General features: G+C 39.5%; 1 protein-coding gene across 38 annotated transcripts in view; it reads right to left on the reverse strand.

The window, feature by feature from the left end:
* Positions 1-26358, reverse strand: part of RIMS2 (regulating synaptic membrane exocytosis 2) — a 724335-nt gene that overhangs the window by 95406 nt on the left and 602571 nt on the right. The gene's annotated exons all lie outside the window — the stretch shown is intronic.

The raw sequence follows: 26358 nt of genomic DNA on the forward strand, positions 1-26358 counted from the left end.
TACACATGCTGCTATATTTACTGAGTTTGAGTGATCGCCTCCAGAGGGCATACACTTTTCCACTATTATACACTCAGACAAATACAGTTTCCAATGCACTGCATGACTGAGTCTGTTCCCCCTCTTCAAGGAGAAGGAAAAAGACAGGACGAACAAAGCAACTGGTTCATCAGTTCACATTACTGGAACTCTGCCATTATTTCTGAACACCTACTTTACAAGCTAATCTACAGTAGTGGCCTAGCTAAGCATCCGTAGGCACTATCTGTAAATAGTGAAGTGCAAACATCTGGAAAAATGTTTCATATTGAATAAGTTTAATTGTGAAGAACAAAGATAATTATGCTGACCTTCGGAGCAGATCCGAGTCTTCTATCCCTAGAGACTCCAGAGAGACCATAGGAGCTGTCAGTGGGCCTGAAATCAGGGAAATCTTATCCTCTGAGGGGCAGTGCCTCCCTATTATAGAAAAGACATCCACCCCTGGATGCCTGACTGATTGGGCAGAGGAAGGAGTACACCAGTCTCTTGTCAGTTTTAGAGAGTGCCCCCTTCATTGATCTGGCCCCTCGAACAAGGGCCCTTGAGCATGGAGATGGGCTAGCCACTCACTTTAACATAACTTCAGGGGAAGGGAGAATGAACATTACACACCTCCATCCCAAAGATTAAGTGGTTTTATTAGCCAAGGAAAAATATGAAGGGATTAAGTGATAGGGAATCTAGAAATCTCTGAGATTATCTTGGCCAAGTTCTGGGGGTCAGGAAATGCATTCTCATTATGTATCGATGAAATGCTAGTTCTTATCCTTCTGCAAATCCTTCAGTTGCTTTTAAGGATTGTTAGGGTCTTCTGAAGAGCAAGAGAATAGAAGAAGAAGAAGAAATTTCTTTTTTCTCTCAGAGGAAGTAAAGGGATATGTGGTGTGATGAGAGACAGAATTAAAAATTACAGAGCTTACAGGCAAGTTGCAGAGCTTTTCCTTTTAGATTATGACTTAAATTTACAGTGTCTGATTGAGGAATAGAGCATAAGCCAGATAATTAAAAGAGGTGATGTAACTGTATGGAGATAGGGTATCCTCATTAGCAAGAGAAGCCTTAGACTCTTAGTTTGGTACATTAAGGATAAAATGGCATAACAAATCTCCAGAAAAATATTCCTTATTGTTTGAAATCATTGTTTTCCAGTGTAGCCGAAACCTATGAATTATCACAAGGTAACTTATTTTCAACTTGGTGCCAAAGTTTGGAATAAACAGTTATTTCAAAGTTTCTGCTCTCCTCTCACAACAAGGAGCAGTGGAAATGAAATGCCACACTTGAAATAGCCCTGCTCTTTGTACCCCGAAATAGCAACCACAGTGTAGCCATAGCCCAACTGAAGGCTCAGGTTTTAGGAGTAAGGGCCTCAGACAATGTTCCCTGCTGCCCCACTGAACGCAGAGTGGGGATAGAAGTGGAGTGTTCACATAACCCCAGCCTGAGAGAAACTTTCTTATGGGTGACTGTGGTGGTCTACGCTGCCAGCAGAGGTGTTCTGCCCCTGCAGAAAGAGAAGGGTTGGTGCATTGGAGCCTATCAGGCTACTTAGCAAATAAACAGTAGGTCCCTTTAATGCACCCCTAACCCTGAAAAGGGAGCAAGATGGCTGAGGAGAGTGGGAATACCAAAGCACTGTTTGGAAAACTTGTGGAATACATTATTTTCCCCAAAGAGGGAAGAGAAGCAGGAACCTGAGGTCTGAACATTTGCAAACCTGATAAGGAGGTGATCAGAGGAGAGTAGACACAATGAGGTAGAGGTTTTCCAACACAACTGTGGCCTTTGTTATAAAAGCGAAGAGAAACTGAGACTTGACCTCTTCCACATGGCCTCAAAGGACAATGAGAGAGGGCTTAAAATTTGGCACCAAGAACCTTCTGAGACCTCCTATCATCTGGCTGATTGCTAGATGAGGAGGCAAAGGTGTCTGTCTGCAGCCAAAATAAAAATAATGGAGAGGAAAGTTCAGGAGCTAGTCTGCAGCAGAACTGTGGGGTGAAAAAAAATATTGGAGGTCAGTGAATGGTCACTCAGGCTAGCAAACAGGAGGAGTACCCATTAGCTGAGATTGTCAAATATGTAAGTATAAAAAAGGAGCCATAGAAATGCTAGGCATACTGGGAAAAAAGAGCCATTTTTGAGGCTTTTAATCTCCAACTGTAAAACACATCTGCAATCAGCATTTGATTAAGACAACAGCCACAACTTTAGGTATGGAGAGACTGTTGCCTCTGTATGTTTTGTAAGAGATGGAGTTTCAGTAAGGAGGAGCAGCTAATCAGGACTAAACTATATCCTATGCAAGAAAAGTCCATGGTTGACTTAAGAAACTCTAAGCGTGAACTTGCAGTATCCTATTCAGAATTCTGCTGTTGATGCCAAGTGTAACTCATCCTGAGAGCAAACAAGGCTGTGGTCTCAAATGGCCATTCCAAGTTTAGTACATGTGTAAAGTGTTCCCCAAGAACTGAACAGAAACCTAATGGGTGTTGGAATGGGATAGAAAAGGGAGGGAAAGTGGTTGTCTACTACCAGGGCCTTTCAGCCTGTGGCAGCATGTTCCCTTAAAAGCTGTTCTGTAAACTGATATGAGAATCCAGCTGTGTCTACCTTGAATAAATGTAGGGGCAATTCCAGTTCACACAAATAATGCTCCATGTCAGCACCATCTGTGTGATAAATTCCTTGTAAAATCTAGGAAGGCTGATGCTAGGAAGAGCAACCATCTTCATGATTACCTTACAGTAAGATCCTTGTAAGACTCGGAAAGTGATATATCCTGTGGCATCATTTTCCATTTATAAACTTTTAGGGAACGTACTCAGATTGTGAGATAGAAACCATTAATTTCCAAATAGCAAATAAAAATTTGCATTATTTAAAATACAAATGTAATGATGGGAAATGTTCTGGACTGGTAGCACTCCAATCTGAAATCTTCTGTTTATCCACCATATATGTACAATGGTGAGTGCTCCTGCCTCACTCAGAAATATGCCTTTACTAACTCTTACACTGAGCCATTCAGTTCCCCCTAAATGAAAGAGGTTCAGATATTCACCCTTATTAAATCTGTAGCAAGGTGCTCAAAAGGGTGGTCAAGCAAAATTATTGTAATTCCATTACCCATAAAATACTGTACCTCATTATTAAAGAACTAAATATTAGAAAAGTCAGCTAGTTTACTGTAATGAGGCCACATCTACACTAGCAAGTTCTTTCGAAATATCCAGTTGAGTGTCTACATGCAAAGGCTGTGTCTACACTAGCATTGCACTTTCAAAAGAGGCATGCAAATGAGGAAATAGAAAATGCAAACCAAAGGAAGATTTACATATATGGTACTTCATTTGCATATTCTTCTTTTGAAAGAGCTTCTTCAAAAGAAGAAAAGCAGTGTAGTCGCGACTTGTTTGAAAGTAAACCCCATCTTTGAAAGAACCTTCTTTCCATTTTTTGGGGAAGAAGGGTTCTTTCGAAGATGGAGTTTATTTTCAAAAAAGCTGCGTCTACACTGCTTTTCTTCTTTTTTCGAAAGAAGCTCCTGCAAAAGAAGACTATGCAAATGAGGTACCAGATACGTAAATCTGCACCTCATTTGCATTTTCAATTTCCTCATTTGCATGCCTCTTTTGAAAGTGCAATGCTAGTGTAGACACAGCCAAAAAGTGTTCTTTTGAAATTAAATCAAAAGAACATGGTGCTCCTTTTGAAAGTGCTCTTCGACTCCTGTTTCAGGAAGAGTGACTCCTTTTGAAAGCTTCTTCTGAAAGAAAATGTGTATAAATGGTCTGCAGGCCCTTTTTTTTTGAAAGAGCAGTTCTCATGATGACTGAGTTTTTGATCTCTGGCCCATTCTTTCGAAAGAGCGGGGGCTATATAGACACTCTCTTTCAAAGGAGCAGTTTGTTTTTTTGTGTGGGGACATGCTCTTTCCAAAGAATGTCTTCTGGAAGAGATCTTCCAGAAGATCATCTTTCGAAAGTTCACTGTAGACACGGCCCTAGGTACCTAGATAACTGGAAAAGTAAGATCATGTTCTGCTTTGTCTACCTGTAGACAATGAAGTAGATTTCAGTCAGGCAGGTTCTGTCAACCAAATTAGTGTAGAAGGAACTCTGTGTAACATCTCAAACTTTCCATTGTGTGAAAAGTAAAAATTAGAAAATAAAATTTTATTTGGGTCACAAAATGTAGGACAAATTCAGATTTTACCAATAGATTTTTGTACATGTTAGGTTCAATAATACATTTTTCATTAGCAAAAGCAGCTTTTCCTAAACACAAGCATTACAAACCCAGGAAATTCAGAGTTACAATTAAATTTTAAAGAAATCCAAACATTTTAAGATCTGTAACTACACAAATAAAACAACCAAACAACTTTAACTCTGACTTGTGATAAAATCAGGTGAGGGGAGAGGAGAGCAGGGGAAATGGGAAAACATAGTCTTTAAAAATTAGTTTAATCTGGAAAGACAAATACTGTTTTGTACTAATGATAAATGTGTGGTTACTGTACGGCATCATTAGAGGTCAGAGTTAAGATTATTTGGGTGCCTTATATGTACATTTCCATACCTGTACACGTTTGGATTTTTTTTTAAATTTAACCTGAACTTTGATTTTCCTGGATATGTAATACTTTTTTTCTTTTTTTGGGGGGGAGGATAATTGTAACCGTGGCATACAATTGCACAATGCACATCTGAAGAAGTGAGTTAACTCACGAAAGCTCATGCTCTAAACTTTTCTGTTAGTCTATAAGGTGCCACTGGACCCTTCGTTGCTGCTACAGATCCAGACTAACACGGCTACCCCTCTGATACTTGAGTCACTCATGGACACCCTCACCCCCAACACAAAGGGAAAATGCCAGGGGTTCTGATATCAGATGCAATCCCTGATGGACGTTTTAGGGTTTAGGCCACGCTGTCATTTCCTCTCACTTTTGGTTAAATTGGGCAGTTTTACAGCACCATTACTGATTTGTATTACCACTGTGCCTAGTGGCCCTACTTCTGGACAAGGACCCCATTTTGCTAGTTGCTGAAGAAACAGAACAAAAAGATGATACCTCTCTAAACTTAAATAATTGCCTGGTATTCAAAAGGTGAATTTTCTGTCAGAGAAGTTAAAAGAGACCTTAGGGTTGAAGAGCATCAGTCCCACAACCTTAACGTCTATAGAAAAAAGATGGAACTTCTCTGTAGATTTTTTTTTCTAGTGAAAACAAACCTATTGTTTTTCTCTGATTCACAGATCTAAATGGGCGCATTCGTGTACATATCTCGTAGGTACCTGGTAATAAAAATATATTTAGTTTTAAGATTAAGAAATATTTAGTACTTTTGTCACACAAAATCTAGATACACCATTGTGTTGTGCATACTTAGAATATCCAGTATAACAGGTAATACAGTATTTTAGACAGTCACTGTACAGATGTAATTATTCAGGAAAAATGATACAGAGAACAATATAAATGGAGCCGAAAATGGCTCCAATGCACAAGTACATGTGCATTCATGATAAATATGTTACCAGAGAACTTTTGAACAGCTGGGAAAAATACACAATAAATAAAATATTAAGGAACCATTAAAGTATGACATTTTCAATCATGTCAGAGGAATATTATGTTTAATATATACTCTTGAAAACAAGGGAGAACTAAACCCTAGGCAAATAATAATTATCTGACAGTCCAAAATAAGAATGAAATGGTTCAAAAAATGAACTTTACTTACTACATAGACAAGCAACTGACTGGCCTTTACTAAGCCTGGGTGCCTTAACTGACCAACAAGTCCAACTCAATGTGCTCAAAACTTGCCTCCTAACTTAGGTCCCAAATCAGGAAAGCACTTGAACGTGTACTGAACTGCAGGCATGTGTGTAAATACTTTTTAATTAAGTATGCGTTTAATTGTAGAAATATGCTCAAGTGACCTGCCGAATCAGGTCCTTAGTGTTATGGAGAATACAACTGAATGGCAGAACTGAATGATTTCTAGTGTTCTACATTGCTAAATTTCTTTTCTAGCTCTACTGACTCAAGTGTGAGTCTTACACACTTTTCCCAAAGCATGAAATACAACTATTGTTTGGTGGCATGTAATGTAGAAAGGACAAATGAAATGAGTACTAAAAGGTAAATTTAAAAAACACATAAATCTATTTAACCACAACTTTAGGTATATGCAACTGAATATAGTAATTTGTTTCAAAGAAACTAAAACATAGATAATTGGACATTCTTATTTACTCAAGGAATAACCACGTGTCACAGCCAAGTTTGCCCTTGAACAAGTCACCTTACAATGCTCTTTTTTCCTAACTCCCATAAAATAAATATGATAAATACATACAACACAGAAACTTTGAAAGGACAAATTCTCAAAGCTGAAAGAGAATAAATTTTCTTCAACAAAACAAATGAGAAAAAGCAATGAATTGAAAAAGGAATTAATGCTTTTGCAGTATACTTATATATTTAGTCCTAGATCATGGCTTTTTAAAAAAATGGGCTGGCTAGGGGGTGACTAATAGAGTACAACACCAAAATGCAGGAGCATAGCATCAAGTCCACACTACAGATCAAAGCACAACCATCTTTGCTGACCAGTTCTTGATGGTAGGAAGCATGGCCACACCTACTTAGACAAATCTTGTGCTGCCCTTGGTACTACTATAGATTCCAGAATCCTTGCTTTCTCTAAGTTCTTTGAGCACTCTCTCCATACATTATCAGGCAAAATGTAGCACCAACACATTTCCTAAAATGTGGAAGGTACAAAATTCAAAGTGGGTGCCATATGAGGGCCAGAAGGCAGGACTAGCCTCTGTTCCAATCATGGTGTCTTCCATTTAGAAAGGTAAATGCCTTCTATCTGCCTGAGAAGGAAATTCAGTGTTCTGTAGTGTACTATTGAACGCAATAACACTGGTCACAGATGAAAAACTGCGCACTGAACAAGTAGGCTTTAGAGTAGCACGGCTATCTGCCTGTTACGAGATAAAAAAGACTGTGTATAAATCACATCTTTACCCTGATGCAAGCATAGATTTTGCTGGCATGAGTAAACTTGTATATGTCTTGATCTACTACATGTTAGTAGGTGGGAAAAAAGATATATAAACTGGGTAGCATGTGACATGATTTGGAATTATGGTATCACCTTGTACTTAACCCCCCTTGCATCTGAGGCTGTGTAACATGGCATAGAGATATATAATAAAATAATTTGATTGATGAGCAGGAGTTGAAATGAATTTTTTTATCCTAGAAAATTAGGTAAAGTGTTCTCCAGATCTGGATGAGGTGTCCAGAACTGGATGAGGTGTTCTGGATAAGCTGAGTGGAAAAGGTCTTACAGGGAATCACAAGACCTCAGATACCTGAGAAATGACTTGCTTACCAAAGAAGTTTAATATTGGACCATCTGCATTTCATCAAAGCTTTCAATTGTATTTATAGAGAATTGCTATGGAAGAACTTCTGAGAATATGGACTTCCTTGAAAGAGAGTAGCAGCGGCTAAGATGTTGTATGAAGATTCAGAATTCTGTATAAAGGCAGAAAGTGCATAGACCAACTAGTTTGATATTGTCTTGGGAGTAAGACAGGAATTCATCTTACCACCATTTTTTTTGTACTGTGATAGCTTATATAATGCAAAAAGCAGCATCAAAGGAAGATACAAGAATTACTCAGGATAAATGAAAACTTCAAGGTCTACTTTGCAGATACCATTGTTCTGTTGGACATAGACAATGATGTTAGGAAAAAGGCCATGATGATGCATATTTGACTGATAATGAAGAATGCAGTCTGATTCACAATTTTGTATATTGTGGAAGCACAATTTGGTGCTGATAGCCAACTTCATAAGGAGATGGAAACAAAGATTGGGAAGACAAGTCATTCCTTTTTCGAGACTGGGCAAACATCTGGAAAAATAAGGAGAATTACACAAGAACCAAGAAAAAATATTGAGGAGTCCTATGGTACCTTAAAAACTAACAATCTGAACTCCTCATTGTTTTTTCAGGTACAGACTAACGTAGTTACCTCTATGAGACAAGAACCAGGATAAAGTTATAGATTGTCATTGTGATCCCCACATTGTTACATGGTTCTAAAACTTGGCAAATGCTAAACACCCACACAAGAAATGTAATCCATTCAATCAGGGATGCTTGTAAAGAATTCTTGACATCCACTGATAGGATAAAGTAACCAATGTTACAAAGGTCTGGCCAGGAACTATAGAGAAACTGATTGGAGAGAGAAGGCTGAAGTGGTTTGTATATCAAAAGTGGTATGGAAAACTGTATTACTAGACAATCTTTTGATGGGATAATGCCAGAGAGATGAGAAAAGAGAAGAGGAAAACAGATGACATACTGTATAACAAAAGTCCCTGAGTAAGATGCTGCTACCATAGTAACAGGCTATAACTTCGCAAGAAGCCAGATGGGGGGTAGAAAGACTGGGTTGCCTCATGTCAGAAAACACAAAAACATCTAATACAACCAAACAACCTGGTCTCTCCTCAGAGGAGGAGGGTGAAGATCTCACAGCGCAAAAGAGGGCAGAGATGATATCAGACCTGCAATCTAATTGCAGAAGAACCTTAGTGTGCTGCAGTGGTCCTAGAGCTACTGAACCATGAAAGAGGGGCTCCATTGAGAGTCAAAAGCTTTGCAGTTAGTGAGGGTGGAGGGGAAAGGGTAGGAGCTGGCACAGAAATGTAGCAATGGGGAACTGCAGTCTAGATTCCAGGCTGATGGGTTTCTTCAGAAATTTATTACCACTTTTTTTTATCTTAAACAGAGAAATCGGGCAGATACTTAATCACTCCAATTCTTCCTGTCGCTGACTGATTCATTAGCACCTCACAGGCACCTTATGTGCCTGCAGAAGTTACTTATTTTAGTGTTAATCAAACTCAGTGAAGGCTGATGGCACATTCTCCTTTAGTGTTGTCACCAAAGCTCAGAATCCTCATCCGTTTCACTGTTCTCAACTGGGAAATATTTTCCCCTCGCCTATAGCTGAAGAACATACTTTGTCTTTTGACTGCTACTTTTCCGCCCATTTCTTACGATCAATGGTACCTTCGGAAGCTAGTCAGAGTCTTGCCTTAGGAAATAGGTTTAAGTCAGAAACTGTTATATATGCAGCCTAGACAGTACTGCAAGTGCCAAATTTTTGCAGAAAACCTTTCTTCTATGCCAGTGAAACACTGACATTATGTGTCTCCTTATGCTCAGTTATGCCATTTGAAACATACATGTGGCAATCTAACCAGAATTGTATCGAAGGAATGCAAGCTATTAAGTCCACAAACATTCTGCTGCTATACAAATTAACTATATAATCCCAAGTAAACGACAAGCTCATTGAGATTTCTATGGGTATCGTATATTGTAGAACATGGAAGTACTGGCCGCCCACTATGAATGCATACAATCCAGTTGACAGTGGGCCAAATGGCAAACTAAGAAAAAGCACTCCTGCTTCCATTACAACAAACTGAAATGGCAAGGAATGAACAAGACAAAAATGCATAACTACAAGTGAACATCAAAGTGAGTGATGTCTTTTGATGTGGGACAAAAATGAATAAGGAACATTCCACGTATTTGCTTTCTGGACAAATGACTGTGTGAGACATGTGGATACCTTGGTAAAGCAATCAGTGTTTGCTGTACCACAATTCTTCCATGAATACAGACTGTGATAAAATTGTACTTAATCTAGCATCACACTCTGCCACTCCCTCAGTTTTTCCTAATTTGGGGTTCTTAAAAATTGACCCCGATTCCTGCAAGTCAAACAATAACCCTTCTTCATGTCTGGTTTATTCAAATAATGACACATTTTCAGTATTAACTTAAATCAAAACAAATCTTTCTTCAGTGCTACAATTCATTCAGCCACTTGCTACCCTGAACAGTTCCTTCCTGTAACCCAGATCCTGCGGGCTTGCCTCTCCTCAAGCCTCTTGCTCATAAGGCTAACTGTTGTTGGTAACTCCCATTGGGCCTTTGTGTCTGGCTGGTATACAGAAGCCACACCACTGTCCTCTCTGATTCTCTTACTCCTACCATGCCTCCTCAGAGGTGTTTCTCATCCCCAAATTGAACTAAGCAAACTTACTCTGAACCCATCAACTGGGAAAAGCAGTTAATAGGTGCAGATGAAGCTGAGTCCAACTTCCTCAAAAGGATAAGCAATATTTTGAAAGATGAATAGAGTACAATGACTTGCAAATGTCACACTCCAAAGCATACAAATGTCTGTTTGCTAAATTCTTTTTGAAATAAACCCCAAACAATGTATGTCCTTTTAATCAGCTGAAATACTGGTTTCAGTCAATCTCTAGCTTCATGTCCCTTATTCATATGTTAGGATTTTCATTCCCTCACAGTAGGGACCAGTATTATATCACAACCCATCTCCCATTTAAGTGAAGGAAGGATTAGATTTTTACTGGTAAGTGTCATAAGCATCAATTACTTTGTACATTTTGACATGTGTTATTGAGTTCCATTTAAGTTGTTATAAAGCTTTAACATTTGTACATTTTGACATGTGTTATTGAGTTCCATTTAAGTTGTTATAAAGCTTTAACATTTTGAACCTCATTGTTTGTTGTCAGTAAATAGTCCGACCCTTCCCCATTGTCAGACTCCAAAAAACAACTGTGAAAATGTAAATCAATAAGAATAAAAATGCCTAAAATGCATAATTTTGAGCAACTGTGAAAATTTAAAATGAATAAAATATTCAAATGCTTAAAATAAATAATAACATAGTCTGCCAAATTATAGAAAATAAACATTGAATTCTGTATATGTTAATTATGCAATTTCTTTCTCTGTGTAATTCATGATAATGTCGCTAAAGTCCAGATTCTGAATATTGCTGACTCAGTGGACGGGGAAGGATTGTGGACATCTGACTCACATGAAATAGTATCTTGCCTCTGGGGTAGTTCCTCCAAGCATGGTGCTTCTAAAAGTGATTAAAAGGGTACTTCCAAATCTGGTGCTGAATCAAGATAGCTATTGAAGGAAACAACGCAGTGGACTCCATATAGGTTCCAAAGCTATACCCGAGACAATGGAATTTTGAAGATCAATAACTACATCATCAGTGGTAACTTACTTACTTAAGTACCACATTTAATTTTCTTTTACTAAGAAAAAAATAAAAAATGTTCTTTTGTTCCACAATATAACTGTTCATTACTTACTTGTGAAATATGCTTTAATAAAATCTTTATGACCAAATATTGCCTCTTTTTATATTTACAAAATAGATAATATAAATAATTTGTAGAGAATCAAAAGACAGATCTACATTATAATTTTATATAGTAATACAATGTAAATAATTGTATCTCATCTCTTGGATCTTGTAGAATTTTGTTACTCTTTATTGTTACCACCTGAATTGCAAATTAATTTGCAAAACAAATTTGGATGAGCAATACTTTCTTGTGTTTATACAAAAAGATGTACATCTCATCTGATTTACATTGAAGTCATTTGTGATTTTTCTTGCTTCTTTGATGAACGATTCTTTATTGAAGCATTTATAACCCTAACATTTCATAGAATGACAGAATCAGTATTAGAGTTGGAAGAGACCTCAGCAGGTCATCTAGCCCAAGTCCCTGCTCAAAGCAGGACCAACCCCAATTAAATCATTCCAGCCATAGCTTTGTCAAGTCTGGCACTACAACTTATAAGGATGGAGATTCCATTACCTCCCTAGGCAACCCATTCCAGTGCCTCACCACCCTCCTAGTGAAATAATTTTTCCTAATATCTAACCTAAATTTCTTCCACTGCAACTTGAAACCATTGCTTCTTGCTCTGGACCATGTCACCATTAAGAATAGCCTAGCTTCATCCTCTCTGGAATCCTTCAGATAGTTGAAGGCTACTATCAAATCCCCATTCAGTCTTCTTTTCTGAAGACTAAATCAGCCCAGTTCAATGAGCCTTTCCTCATAAATCATGTGCTCCAGCCCGCTAATCATTTTCATTGCCCTCCTATGGACTCTCTCCATTTTGTCCACATCTTTTCTGAAACGTGGGGCCCAAAACTGGACACAGCACTCCAGATATGTCTTCACCAGTGCCAAATAGAGGGGAATAAATCTTCCCTTGATCTGTTGGCAAAGCTCCTACTAATGCAGTCCAATATACTGTTAGCCTTCCTGGCAACAAGGGCACACTGTTGATTCATGTCCAGTTTTTCATCCACTGGAATCACAAATCTTTTCCTGCAGAACTGCTGCTTAGACAGTCAGTCCCCAGCTTGCAGCAGTGCAGGGATTCTTCTGTCCTAAGTGCAGGACTGTGCACTTGTCCTTGTTGAACCTCATCAGATTTCTTTTGGCCCAGCCCTCCAATTGTCTTTGTCAGAGGTCTCAAACTCAAGGCACGCGGGCCAATTACAGCCAGAGCATTTTAGCAATCCAGCCCAAGAGTCTTAGCGACCGCCAGCTAAATATCTAGCTGTTGATCACTGCCTGTTGAGCCGGATAAATCTAGCCAGCCTTCTACATACCTTATAGTCCACTCATCCAAGCCACATGCCATTAACTAGCTGGCAAGAATACTGTGGGAGACCACATGAAAAGCTTTGCTAAAGTCAAGGTATCATGTCCACCACTTTCCCCATAGCCACAGAGTGAGTTATCTCATTATAGAGATAAGGCTGGGCAGGCAAGACCTCCCCTTGGTAATCCATGTTGCCTGTTCCTGATCACTTTCCTATCTTCCAAATGTTTCCAAATGGATTTCATGAGAACCTGCTCCATGATTTTTCCAGGGACTGAGGTGATGCTAATTTTGCCATAGAAGAGATACAATAATGAACTAATATACTATGAATTTCTTGGGGAAAATTATTTATTTGCTGCAGAAAGACCTTTTATCATAATTGTCTCTTATGAGGTCAGTAGATTTAACAAGATTTTTCTTACACAACTTTTTTTACAACCAAGGCAGACATTTAAATCTTAATATATGTTTTCTATTCAAAGCTGCTTTTGTTCCATCGATTTGTTGCAGAAATTGAACAACAACAGTGTTTTTGGGACATCTAAGAGATAAAAAGTAACATTTCCATGGAAACTATCCTTCAGGGTAATACATATGTTCATGTGTCAATTCACATCAGAGAGAAACATTACGATGTGAAATTATAATGACTTGGTCCAGAGTCCTCATTTGGCCTGTAAGTATTGTATTTACTCATTCTTACCCATTTATACAACTGCTGAAATCTTCTAAACCCTACACTTTGAACCCTAATTATTAAATTTATCTAACTGAAGTTATAAAGATTGACTGAAATCAACTGAGCACATAATTAGTATAGTTGTTTAAAAGAACGTTCTTAACTTGAAATATTCTTCTTTTTCCAGAAAGAGAAATTCATCAGTGTATAAATATGCAAGTTCAGTTCACTCTCTTATAGATTATATTATTCAAGCAAAGCATGTGTATATAAAAACAGAAATAATAGGCAACACACTAAGTGCACTCTGGTACTTTTAGACATTACCTACAATGGTCTAACCCTGTGGTGCCCTGTAGGGTTCATGTAGCTACAACCATGGCAAAAGGCAGACTGGGTCCACATTCACCTTACTGTGTAACTACATAAGATGGTGAAAGGCTCCAGTGAGGAACAGGTAGCGTGACGGGGAGAGGCAGCAAGGAAAGTCTATGGCAATTCCCTGCTGCTGGATGCACTGCTTGGGCATTTAAAGAACTGTCTGTCATATACACCGTAGGGTTCCATGGTGTAGGGCATTCTACCCTACCCAAGTAGGCAATGTCTCACTGCTATTTATGCCCATGCAAGCTCATGGGCAGCTATGTTACTGCATGGCAAGTATGCGTGCTGTAAAGTCTCGCCTTAGCTTGCTGGGCAGTTAATTCCATGTAGATAGGTCCCAGGAAATCCCTCATCACAGTGTTATCACATATACATCTGTGGTGAATTTCTGAACCTTCCAAAAACAGTCTGTCTATAGTTCTCAACCAGCCAATGTCCTGACTGTAAGACGTCATGGCTGCATCTACGTGGCCCTTTAGCACAACGCTGCTGCTGGCAGCGCTATGCTAATGACAGTCTCAAGAAATTGTAAATGGAGGACCATTTGCAAACTCGTGTGGCTGAGATTTCGCTGTCAGCAGGAGGAAGTGTGGGCACTACAGAGGCTGTGTGAACATGCCTCTGGCAGATAAACCCATCTCTGTCACCAGTCCCTTATGCCTGAAAAAGTTCATTGTAAATTTAACAAATCAGCCCTCATGTTATGAAAAGATAACATTTTATGTCTGATTAGAATTTTAGAAAAAATTCAGGCATACGGAACTGGTGACAGAGTGGGAGTTAGCCAGCAGAGGCACATCCACACTGCCTCTGTACTGCTGGCCCACCACCCACACCCCAACAACAAAATCTCTCATGGCTATGCTAATTAGCTGCACACATTTGAAAATGGTCCTCCATCTGTAATTTCTTGAACTGTCATTAGCATAGTGCTGCCGGCAGCAGCGCTGTGCTAAAGGGCCATGTAGATACAACCTATGACTGCAGGTCTGGATGCAATATCTCTCTGTGGTTCTGTTACACAGTGTTGGCTAAGGCCACACTAGCCCCTCCTTTTGGAGGGGCTATGGTAATGTGGAACTTTGGGATATGCTAATGAGGTGCTTCCATGAATATGCAGTATTCCATTAGCATAATGGCAGGCACCAGTGCTTCGAAACTGCTGGTTTCGAAATGCACGCAGACCGTGTAGCTGGGGGGCCTTTTGAAATGGACCCCTGATTTTGAAAGCCCTTTATTCCCAAAACCAGATGAGAATAAGGGGCTTTCGAAATCAGGGATCCGTTTTGAAAGCCCCCCACACCCCGGCTACACAGGTGGCTGCATTTTGAAACCGGCAGTTTTGAAGCACGTGCGGCTGCTGTTATGCTAACGAGGTGCTTCATAGTCATGGCAGTGCCTCATTAGCATATCCTCAAGTGCCATATTACCATAGTCCCGCCGAAAGGAAGGCCTGTGTGGCCACAGCCTGTTGGGGCAGATTGGGAGATGGATGGAGTCAGGACACAAATGGATGGGTGGAAGAGGTAAGACAGTCAAAATTTCCTTGGTCAATAGCTTAGCAATTCTTAGATGATCACAGACAGACAACATGCTATGAAGAACCAAAATAGCCCATTAGGAAGAGAGTCTTAATGTATACAAACCGACCTTGATAATTTACTCTGTATTTGGACAGCACCTAGTCCTAGCTGGAAGTATTGACCCTGATAAGAGCCTCTAATTCTATCATAATACAAGCCATAAATAATCATCTTTAATGCTCTACACTCGTCATGCTAACTACAATTTTAATAATCACACACACACACACACACACACACACTCTTTCATTGGGTTTGGGCCTATAAAATCATGGCCTGTTTTTTTTCAGTCATCTTGTACATTGTCAGGCAGGATATAGTGGCAGAATTTGAGTCAAATGACACAGATTTTCAAAGAACAGGCAGCAATACAGTGTAGAAACTGAGGATTGATGTACTGCAAAAAATGACAGTGGATCTAGGTTGCTCATTTTTCAGAGCAGTGTATTGTTTTGAGAAAAAAATAATTAGTGTAGGAGGTAGCATTTTCTACTAGTGTTATTCACGATGAGGCTGGCATGATAATCTGAACTATGATTCACTGAAGCAACATGACAAACAGTTCGAACAAAACACTAAAATTGTAATCAGACATCAAATATTACCTTTTCATAACATGAGGGCTGATTTGTTAAATTTGCAATGAAATCCAAAGAAGTCTGAAACTAGAATATCTAACAAAGAAATGTTTAAAGGTAATAGTTTCCAGAGGTCATTTCACAATTTAAATTAAAACTAAACTCAGGCAAATATGAAGAAACAAGCAATATACACTTTCACATCAAAAGTTCAATGAAGTCTCTTGAAGTGTTTTAAAAAATGGATAACTTTTTAAAACATACTGAATACTGTTTATTATTGTTATTTCTGAGCAACTGTGGTCTGTGGTTTGGTCCAGGAGTGAAAGCAGATATGCCAAAACAGGGTGTGGAAGACAGCTCTTATACTGCCCTATCAAAAGGAAGAAGAAAAAGCCAACAAGAAAATGCACTCTTGAGAGAGTTTCAGACTGAAAATCCAACATGTTTTGATACTTCAGTTAGGTTTAGAATATGCACTAGCATTACAAAGTTGTTCAGTGGGATGAGAACAGAACAGGGAATTAGCAGACCTAGATTCTGTGCTCAGTATTATCAGTGACTCACTGAATGATCTTAGGCAAATTATTTGACCTCTCTTCGACTTAATTTCCTCAGCTGTAACATGTGGATAATTCAATTACCTGCCTAATTAATCAGTGTTTGGAAACACTTTGAAATTTTTAGATACCCAAGATACTGTGGACAGAATAAGGAGGAGGAACAGGATAATACATAATTCATAGAAATAATCACACCTCGTGAGTTCATCTGCAATGTTAGCAAGGTGCTAATTAGGAACCATCAGTACAACCCACAGTTTCTTTAAAATAACATATACAACTTTAGTCAACTGAAATCAAGGCATACAAAAATCAAGATACCACACATTCAGGATTTTTGCCTCCACAATTTCTGTGTTTTCTAAAGAATCTAGGTTTTTTTAAAAAATATATTTTTCCATTGTGAGAAAAAGCTTTCATATTAACCAAAAGCTGATACACAGCTATTCATCTAGCCCTATGAATATTGTCTCTAACTAACAATAACTGCAGTCAAGGTGAAAGCTTCACTAGAGAAACAAATGCTACAGTTATGCAAAGGAAATCTAAAAAACCAAATATTCACAAAGTACTGTTTTGAAATTCTGGTCAGATTCTCTTCTCAGTTTGTGCTGACAAAACCAGTGTAGCTGGGTTTGGACTGGTGTATGTGGGAGCAAAATTAAGAAGGAGAGGGACATACCTGGAATCCCCTGCAAAGGAGAGGCCACAGAAAGCAAATGAAAGACATAAAAAGGGTGGGTGATGATCTAAATCAATATATACCTTAAAAACATTTTGGATTGATGTTCAGTGGTTCCACTTAGATCTTAGGTTAAGGACAATCTCACAAAGATTTACTGCAATTATGGCCATGAACTCCCACAAGTAGTTAACTGTCATCTAAGTATAAGGACTATTCCTATTACTTTATTCTCAAGGTATCATTGATAAGGTACTCTAAAATGAGTTAGAACTAGAAACAATATGTTTTTATAAAAACAAAATAATGGCTGAATCCTAAAGAAAGGACTTTAAGAAGTTCAATATATCCTATGGTTTTGCTAGCATGCATTGTGCGCGTGCACACACCCACACACATACACACACAAATGCAATTGTGTTTTAGGTGCTCTTAAAACAGATGCCAAATTTTAGTTTTGTGAGGCTTAATCCAAGCAAAATTGACTCTAGTGCTATTTCTCTCAGGAAGATTTATTGGCTTTTGCTTCTCCGGAGATACAGGGGCAAACTGCACTTCTGAGGAAACCTGTTCTCTTCAGCAGGCATTGACTATGCTTACTCATCCTACACTCCTATCTTTCTCCATAGCAGTCTGAGTTTGTGTCTAACAAGTGTGAATTCTCAAATTCAGAATCAAGTTTCTAGGTCTAATCCTTGATGGGCCAGTGTCAGCCCAGATTGAGAGAGAGCGAAAGTGATTACCTATATCGGGGTGGCCAACACATGGCCTGCGGGCCAGAATCTAGTCCATAAAGCCTTTTTTCTGGCTATGAAGACTTTTCCTGTGGCAGTGGCACCATTTTACCAAAGCTGGCCAAAGTGAGCATAGGGTCTGGGGTGTAGTCAGTCTGGGGCATGGGTCAGCCACCTGTAGCACTGGAGCTGTATGTGGCTCTGTGTCCTGCCATGGCTGAAATAACAGAACTAAAGTCAATTGGTTTAATGGCTGGCAAGGTGGTGGGAGGGATCCGTCTGTTAAACCAATTACATTTAGTTCCATTATTTCAGCATAGCAAGGCAGGGAGCCACCGGCACTGCAGGTGAGGGAAGTGAACAGGAGAGCTGGAGGGAGGGTGGGTCTGCCCCTGCTGGATCTGCACAGCTGTGCTGAGAAATGGGGGAGGCGGTGGCTGTGGAGGAGCAGCAGCAGTGTGCAGAGCTCATAGTCTGAGGCAGGTTAAGCCTGGGAATGGGAGGGCAGGATTGTGGCTGAGAGGGGTTAATCCCGGGTATGGGGGTGCGGGTTTGGGACTGAGAAGGGATCAGCCTGGGGATAGGGGGGCAGATGTGGGGCTACTTTTTGTTTGTCCCCCAGAACATGTAAAAAGTTGCCATGTGTCCCTGACGCAAAAAGTTGGCCATCCCCGACCTAGATGAAGGAGCCTTAGACTCTCAGTGAAAGACATGAGTTCATGAGAATGGTGATATGTGTGGGAAAATTCCTACCTCACATGGTACAGAAGTCAGAGCCATTATGAGACCTCTTCTGTTAATACAATTCCTGGTGTTGGGAAACCAGGTGATTCAGAGAAATATAGCAAGACATGAGCACTCCACCAATTTTGTTTGTAAGTGATATAAGCCACCATAAAGTCAGATGATGCAGGGGTAATTATTTTTTGTGAAAGTCCAAATATCTGGGTCATGATATAGTCAAGGTCCAGACAAAATAATAATAATGAAAAATAAGTATGGGATAAGACCCATATCGTTTATTTTCTGAAATACTCATCTTTGCTGTATTACTCATTAGCATGTGTCTTGTGCATTCACCAGCACAGAACCAGTGCTAGAAACAAAGAGAAAAATGAAACTCTAGCCACTAAATAAGTTTGGCTACATCCATTGGTTTGTCAACAAAATTGGTGTTTTGTTGACAAAACTTGTGGATCATTCACATTACAAATGCATTCTGGCAATGGTAAATTGATAGAATGCAACACTTCCATCGACAGCATTCTGTTGACTTCCTGGGAGGAAGAACGCCTTTCTCAACAGAATCTGTCAACAGGATGCCAGTATGGATGCTCCGGAGGAGCCGTCTGTGAACTGAGAAGGCTTTTGAGACACCAGGCAGGCCTGTCTGCTGTACTTTCGGTTGGCTGTTCTGTCAAGAGAACGGTGGGGCAGTTTGGCTGCTCTCTGGTGACAGAACAGATGGACAGAGAGATCCTCTCTTGTGTCTGGCCACAATCTGTTGCAAAAGTTTTGTCACAAATCTTCTGACAGAAACTTCTGTTGACAGATTGCTACGGCGTAGACGTAGCCTTTGTGAACATTTTGGCTACGTCCACACTAGCCCAAAACTTCGAAATGGCCATGCAAATGGCCATTTCGAAGATTACTAATGAAGCACTGAAATACATATTCAATGCCTCATTAGAATGGCAGCAGCTGCGGCACTTCAAAATTGACGCAGCTCACCGCCGCGCGGCTCATCCAGACAGGGCTCCTTTTTGAAAGGACCCCAGCAACTTCGAAATCCCCTTATTCCGGAATAAGGGGATTTCGAAGTTGCCGGGGTCCTTTCAAAAAGGAGCTCTGTCTGGACGAGCCGTGCGACAGTGAGCTGCGTCAATTTCGAAGTGCCGTGGCTGCTGGCATTCTAATGAGGCACTGAATATGTATTTCAGCGCTTCATTAGTAAACTTCGAAAAGGCCATGCAAATTTGCATGGCCATTTCGAAGTTTTGGGCTAGTGTAGTCACAGCCTCTAAGGATTTTCTAGTGGAACAAAATATCTTGCAGAAACTGATCACAAACTGCCAGTCTCTCTTCTCAGTTCTAATTATCTAGATGAACTACTATCCAGGATACAATATTTTTTAATGAGGCTGAAGATTTCAGCTCTCGATTGTACCTCATGTAACTGGAAAATATCTCACCACAGCTGATACTTTTTCCGGGGCCCCATGACCGAACATGCCATAACAAGACTGCAAACAGTAGCTTCTCACAGCAAGTGTCATAGGTGTAATACTTACTACATGCCAACCACACAAAAATTCTTTCAAGAATTGAAAAATATGCAAGAGGAGGATGAATTTCTGACTCAAATTATGCCTCACTTCAAAGAAGAGTGGACAAATGAAGATGACACAAAACTGGGATTGGGGTTGGATGATAGAGCTAAAATTTAAAAAGCTCTTGAAAAATTGGAGACCTGGACTGAGACAACAAGTAGCAAGAGACTCAAATGTTAATGTAATCGTATAGGTTGAATGCCTCCAGTCCGGCACCTTCAGGACCTGACCTGTACTGAATGAAAGAATTTGGCAGACCACAGAAGGTCAGTATTGCGTAACAGCATTACCAACACTTCCACTGCTTGGGCTCTTCGAAGACATTTAGGGGTAAATTACAGATAAGTAACAGCACAGAACACTGAGAGTCAGAACTGGTGGCTGTAAACAAACTTTATGGGACCCCAGGAAACTTGGCCACACCCATGACAAGTGATAGTCTGGCTAACTAAAATCATGCCAGATTATGGATGTTGCCAAAGGAGAGAGTTCCAGATTAGAGAAATTCAACCTCGAATGCTTCCGTTAATGCTTCTCAATATTTGGTTAGATACAATCTCATAAGTATCCCCTCAGAAATGGAAAATAAGGGAAGACAGCCATGTTGACAGGAAAATGGAGGAATATTTATGTTGTATTGTTGTGGCACAGACAGAATACACATACTCAGCAGAGAGCTTTATAGTGTGATAAAATATGAGAAAAATAACTTGCATATATTTAGAAATATAATGCACAAGACCTATAAAATAAAGCTGTAAAATGAATACTGAACATCCAGGTATCACAAAGCACTTTTAAATAAAGACCTTTTCAGTCTGCAAAGATCTTTGCATTAATAAACCTCTTGCTGGAAAGATAGTTGCATGCACAAACCTCTTTATAACATCAACCACTTTTTAGAGCTTTCTATATTTCAGTGCAGTAATTATATCAGTAAAATTAAAAGTATTCTTAAAATAATAAATTCAGATTCAAATTATTTGAAATTGTTTGAAATGATTAATGAAAACATCACTCTTCTGTCTCTTATTCTGATATATACATAAATATACAATGCATGGTCCTCATAAATGCAAACCATTCATTTTGTTTTAATTATTCTTCCCTCCCACAGCCTCCAGGGTTTCCCCCTTTTCCTGACTCATACATATCCCCTTATCAGTCTCCACCTACTTCACCTCTGCTCCTATGAGAGTTCTACATTCTTTTTTCCCAGGCCTGGGGGCTGCAACAGGGTCCCCCTTCCCATGGCTAAGTTGGTGGTTTCGAGGGCTGCCCTACCCAGGCCACATGGTGTGGAGAAAAGTGGGGCAGGGTAAGATGAAGAGGCCCCACCCTATGTGTGCTTCTCACAGGAGGGGCTGTGGAGGAAGGAGTGGAGCAGGTTGTGAGTAATAGGTGTGAATAGAGATGAGAGGGTAGGGGCTGGAGCTTCCCATGCTATTATAAGATGGATATCAATACCCTCTAAAATCCTACTATTTATGATAAAATAACCAGAGTTGGCAATGCTGTAATAAGAAAAAAATCCCCTCTGCCATGTCCAACAGAGCAGCTCATAGTTTGGTTTCACATCCTATTCATGAGGACACCTTTGTATTGCAAAAATGTGACATTGGTGCTGCTTCTTTAAACCAATAGCAGGAAGCAAGGCAGCAGGGTCCTAGGTAGACACTCTTCAGTAACTCAGAGAGACAGTGTGACAAAATAGCCATAAGGATAAAACTGCTTTTCTTATTCTAAAAGAGTTCCTTGTTCAGAATTAAGAAGAGAGTAACTGATTTTTTCTTTGACCAAAAATGGGGCAGAAGAATTCAGCTCATTAAGAAATCCAAATGTTTTGGGACTCATACAAGGAACATGGCATTCTCCCATTAGAAACCAAGAGGAAAACACAGGAAATATAATAAATGTACATATATTAAATATTACAATTCCAGTCTATTTAATTGTAACCATAGGACAAGTCTGAGTGTGTTGAAGTAGAAACTTCATTGGTAGAAGCACATCTGAATATCACAGACCTGACTAAGCCTATGGGGGTGTTGCACAAAGTAAGCTCATCTAACTGTAACAGTGTCTAACTGAGTCTGTAGCTGGCCTTAAGGCAAAGTGCACTCAGAATTAGGAGCTCACCAGGACTGGCTTCTTGGGCTAAGTCGGAGGGAGAATCCTTCCTCTCTCTTGGCTGCTCTCAGAACAGCCAGCCTTTTTATCTGGCCTGCAGAGCCCTCAGTTGCGTCTGCCTCCTCCCAGTCTCTCTAGCCACTGGAGTTCAAAGTTTCACTGGTTCCACCAGCTTCTGACCTTGAGAGACCTTTCTAGACAATTCCTGAAAGCCCAGACAGACTCTTCAGCCCTCCTTTTCTTAAAGGGCTGTTTCCTAGGGCATGTCACACCAAGATAGCAGGTTCTAAGGTAGGGGGCAGCAAATGCATAGGCTAGCCAGTCACAGGCACTTAAAAACGTTTTAGGCTTATTGCAGCAGCAGAATTCCACAACATTCTACTACCTTACACGGCACCAAACCATTCATGTAAATTAATGAGAGAAACATTTTTGATTATTCATGTCCACATCTGATCCACACACACCATTACTAGCTTACTCAACAGTAATTTCAGCACAGGTAAGTCTTCACATTATAATAAAAATCCTGCTTCTTCCTTTTAATACTGCTACAGGTCAGTGTCCTGTAAAGTAATGGCACCCAGTAAAACTTACTTTCCTTGAAACAATGACTCAAGATGGGACTAGTAAATAGGCAACTTAAAATCTCTGTTATTTATTGTCATCAGAAGTAGGCCATATGCTCCTCCTGCCTTTTTGCACTGTAGAAACTGCTCAGACTCTCCTGATTGGGTAGCAATGCTATTCTGTGCACGGTAAACTCTTTCATATCTGGCAGGTTTCTGGATATTCAAACATTCTGGATTATACAGAGGTATACCTAGCAATGCATAACACTGAAGGAAAACAAGTTCAGATTTAAGTAACAAACAAAAATGTATGCAGAGTACTTTATTTACCAACAACAATAGTATAGTACACTGTAAACTTATACTGAATTTGCTGAATTTATTTGCATTTACTTTCATTATGCTGAACTTATGGAAAACATAACTAAAACTTACTTATGGTTAAAATGCTGGTTATTTGAGAGTTCTAAATAATAGAATGCTGGATATGAAAGAATTTACTGTATTTAAGTTCCTGCCACCAATACCTTTAAAGTTCCATGCAGAAGTACTATTTATAGTGTTCCTAGTAACGTCAGTCTTCTTGCCAATGCCCAAGAGAAATGTTTCTCTTCCTTGAGATCTCTCTGAATTTGGCCTCAGCTAACCCTATTCCTCCAACCCAGTACTGCCTTCCTAGTGTGTCTCATTCTTCCTCATAGGATGGTTAATTATCCCTCTAGATCCCCCAGACTGCCAGCCTAGTTAAATAAAATTACATCCAAATATCCTATCAGATGTTACTAGGGAATCTAACTACAGTGGACCCTCAGTTTTGAACACATCAGGGATGGGGGTTGCTCATAACCCTGAAATGTTCATAACTGTGAAAAAAGTATTATGACTGGGTTTTCATCAATTTACAACTGAACATTGACTTAACAGAGTTTTGAAACTTAACTATGAAAAAGAAAAACACTGCTATTAAACATTTTAATTTAAATAAAATTAGCACAGAAAGTTTGTTTACCTTCTCATTTTTGAAACTTTCTCTTTTTTTAGTAGTTACATTGAACACAGTACTGTACTATATTTTGTCTCTGCTGCTACCAGAATTTAAGCTTCCAGTTCCAAAAGAGGTGTGTGGATGATTGGTCAGTTTGTAACTTTGATAAATGCAACTGTGTGGTTCTTATGTAGTGTTCACCTGTTAGGTCCCAGCACTACGTCACACAGTTAAACGCAAACTGTAAACCAGTTCAAAAGAAACAAAAGGCTGTGGCTCCTGTAAGGGTGCTGAATTATTCTGATTGCAGAACCATTCCATTAAAGTCAAAAGATGTATTTGTTCACTACTAAAAAGTTCCGGTTGAAGGTGAATGGGGTTGCAGGGAACATAAACAACAAAGTATAGCAAATAAAATATAAATGAGACAACAAATAGGGTCCAGACATTGGGAAAAAGTCTTACAGGACTGACAGAAACGATCTACAAACAGAAATACATTTTACCTGACATCATCTTGTGATAATTGTCTCTGCAAATCCTCTTTTTCCCTCTGGTTTTTCTCTTTCACTTCCTCAGTTTGATCCTCTTTGGTCATTCCATCAACTCCTGTCTCTTTGCTTTCCTCCTTATCACAGTTTTCTGTCACCTCTTGCCCTTCCCCCTTTTCATTTACTTGTTCTTTCTTCACTTTTTCCTCAGGCTCCTGCTCCTCCTCCTCAGGAAATATTTCCTCATGTTCAACCCCTTCCTGCCCTTCCTTTTCCCTCCCTTCTATATCCCTTGGCATTCTGAAGTCAACACAAAATGAGGAAGGCATGCAAACAAAAAAAGGAAACAAAATGAAGTTAGGGTCATAGAGAAGAAGCATGCATGCAGTACACTCACAAAAATTAAAAGAGAAGAAATAAATAAGAAAGGAAAATGTAGTGGTATGTAAAAGCATGCTGGCCAATTTCCAGCACAGGCTAGACAAAGATTAAAATGCAACCATTTCTTTAAGAGAGTATGAAATGTACATGTTCTCTATACTAAGCTACATGCTAATAAGCTACCACACAAAAGGACACGTAAACACATGGAATGCACAGTTCTGTGTTCTAGTCATACAAAATGTGAGATACTTCAACATAACCTTAAAAAACATTTCTCTTGCAGGGGACAATTTTCCAGAATTAGGAATACTAGTGACAAATGTACCTGACTATTAAGTAATCATGTAGGGCCCAATCTTACATCCCTTGTGCACCCAAACTTCCACTGCATTTAATTGATGTTTTGGGTGTTCAAGTATTGAAAGTTGAACCCATTTCTGTTGTCAGATACACTGTGCAACTCTTATTGAAGACTAGACAGTTGGAGTTTCACAGCAATATAGTTACAGCAGAATTTGGTCCAGTATGTGTATAAGCACTTTACAAGAGACTTTCAAATTCAAGCATAGACGTTGTGACAAGATGGCAGGATTGTCTGAGCTTCAATTTATAAAGTATGTTGTAACGTCTCTAAGAGTGCCAGCAAGTATTTTATAAACAGAATTATCCTTTAAACAGCATTCAATATTTTTCCAGGAGTCTTTTATTGAAAAAGATGCAAGTCTAAGAATATTCTTCTTTCGAAAGAGGTATGCAAATGAGGGAAATTGAAAATGCAAATAAGGTGCAGATTTACATATCTGGCACCTCATTTGCATATTCAGCTTTCGAAATAGCTTCTTTCAAAAGAAGAAAAGCAGTGTAGATGTGGGTCTTTCGAAAATAAAGCCCATTTTCGAGACAACCCTTCTTCCTAAAAAAAAAAAAAATAGGAAGAAGGGTTCTTTCAAAGATGGGCCGTTTCTACTCATGCCACTGTGGCATGCTAATAAACAGCCCAGAATATGCTAATGAGGCACAGATGCAATTTCCCCATGCCTCATTAGCACGTGATTTGGCATCCAGAAGACATTCTTCCGGACTCCAAAATGCCATTTAGGAGCACAGCCCCCAGGGAGTCTTCCAAAGGAAGTCTTTCTTCCAGAGGCCCCTTCTTCCCAAAACTTTTCAGGAAAACTTTTTCACCTTCCTGAAAAGTTTTGGGAAGAAGGGGCCTCCGGAAGAAGGAGTTCCTTTCGGAAGACCCCCCTGAGGACCGCGCTCCTAAACAGCATTTTGGAGTCCAGAAGGATGTCATTGGGACTCCAAATTGCATGACCAGATGCTAATGAGGCACAGGGAATTTGCATCCATGCCTCATTAGCATATTTTGCACTGTTTATTAGCACGCTGCTTTCGAAGAAAGTGGCATGTGTAGAAATGGCCATGCGGTTTACTTTTGAAAGAGCTGCATCTACATTGCTTTTCGTCTTTTGAAAGAAGCTCTTATGAAATATTAATATGCAAATGAGGCAACCCGTAAATTTGCATCTCATTTGCATTTTTATTTACCTCAGTTGCATGTCTCTTTCGAAAGATGAATGCAAGCGTGGACCCAGCCTAAGTGTAACAAATCCCTTCTGCTAGCAGGC

Source organism: Carettochelys insculpta, chromosome 2, assembly GCF_033958435.1.
Source record: "Carettochelys insculpta isolate YL-2023 chromosome 2, ASM3395843v1, whole genome shotgun sequence".
Taxonomy (NCBI): domain Eukaryota; kingdom Metazoa; phylum Chordata; order Testudines; family Carettochelyidae; genus Carettochelys; species Carettochelys insculpta.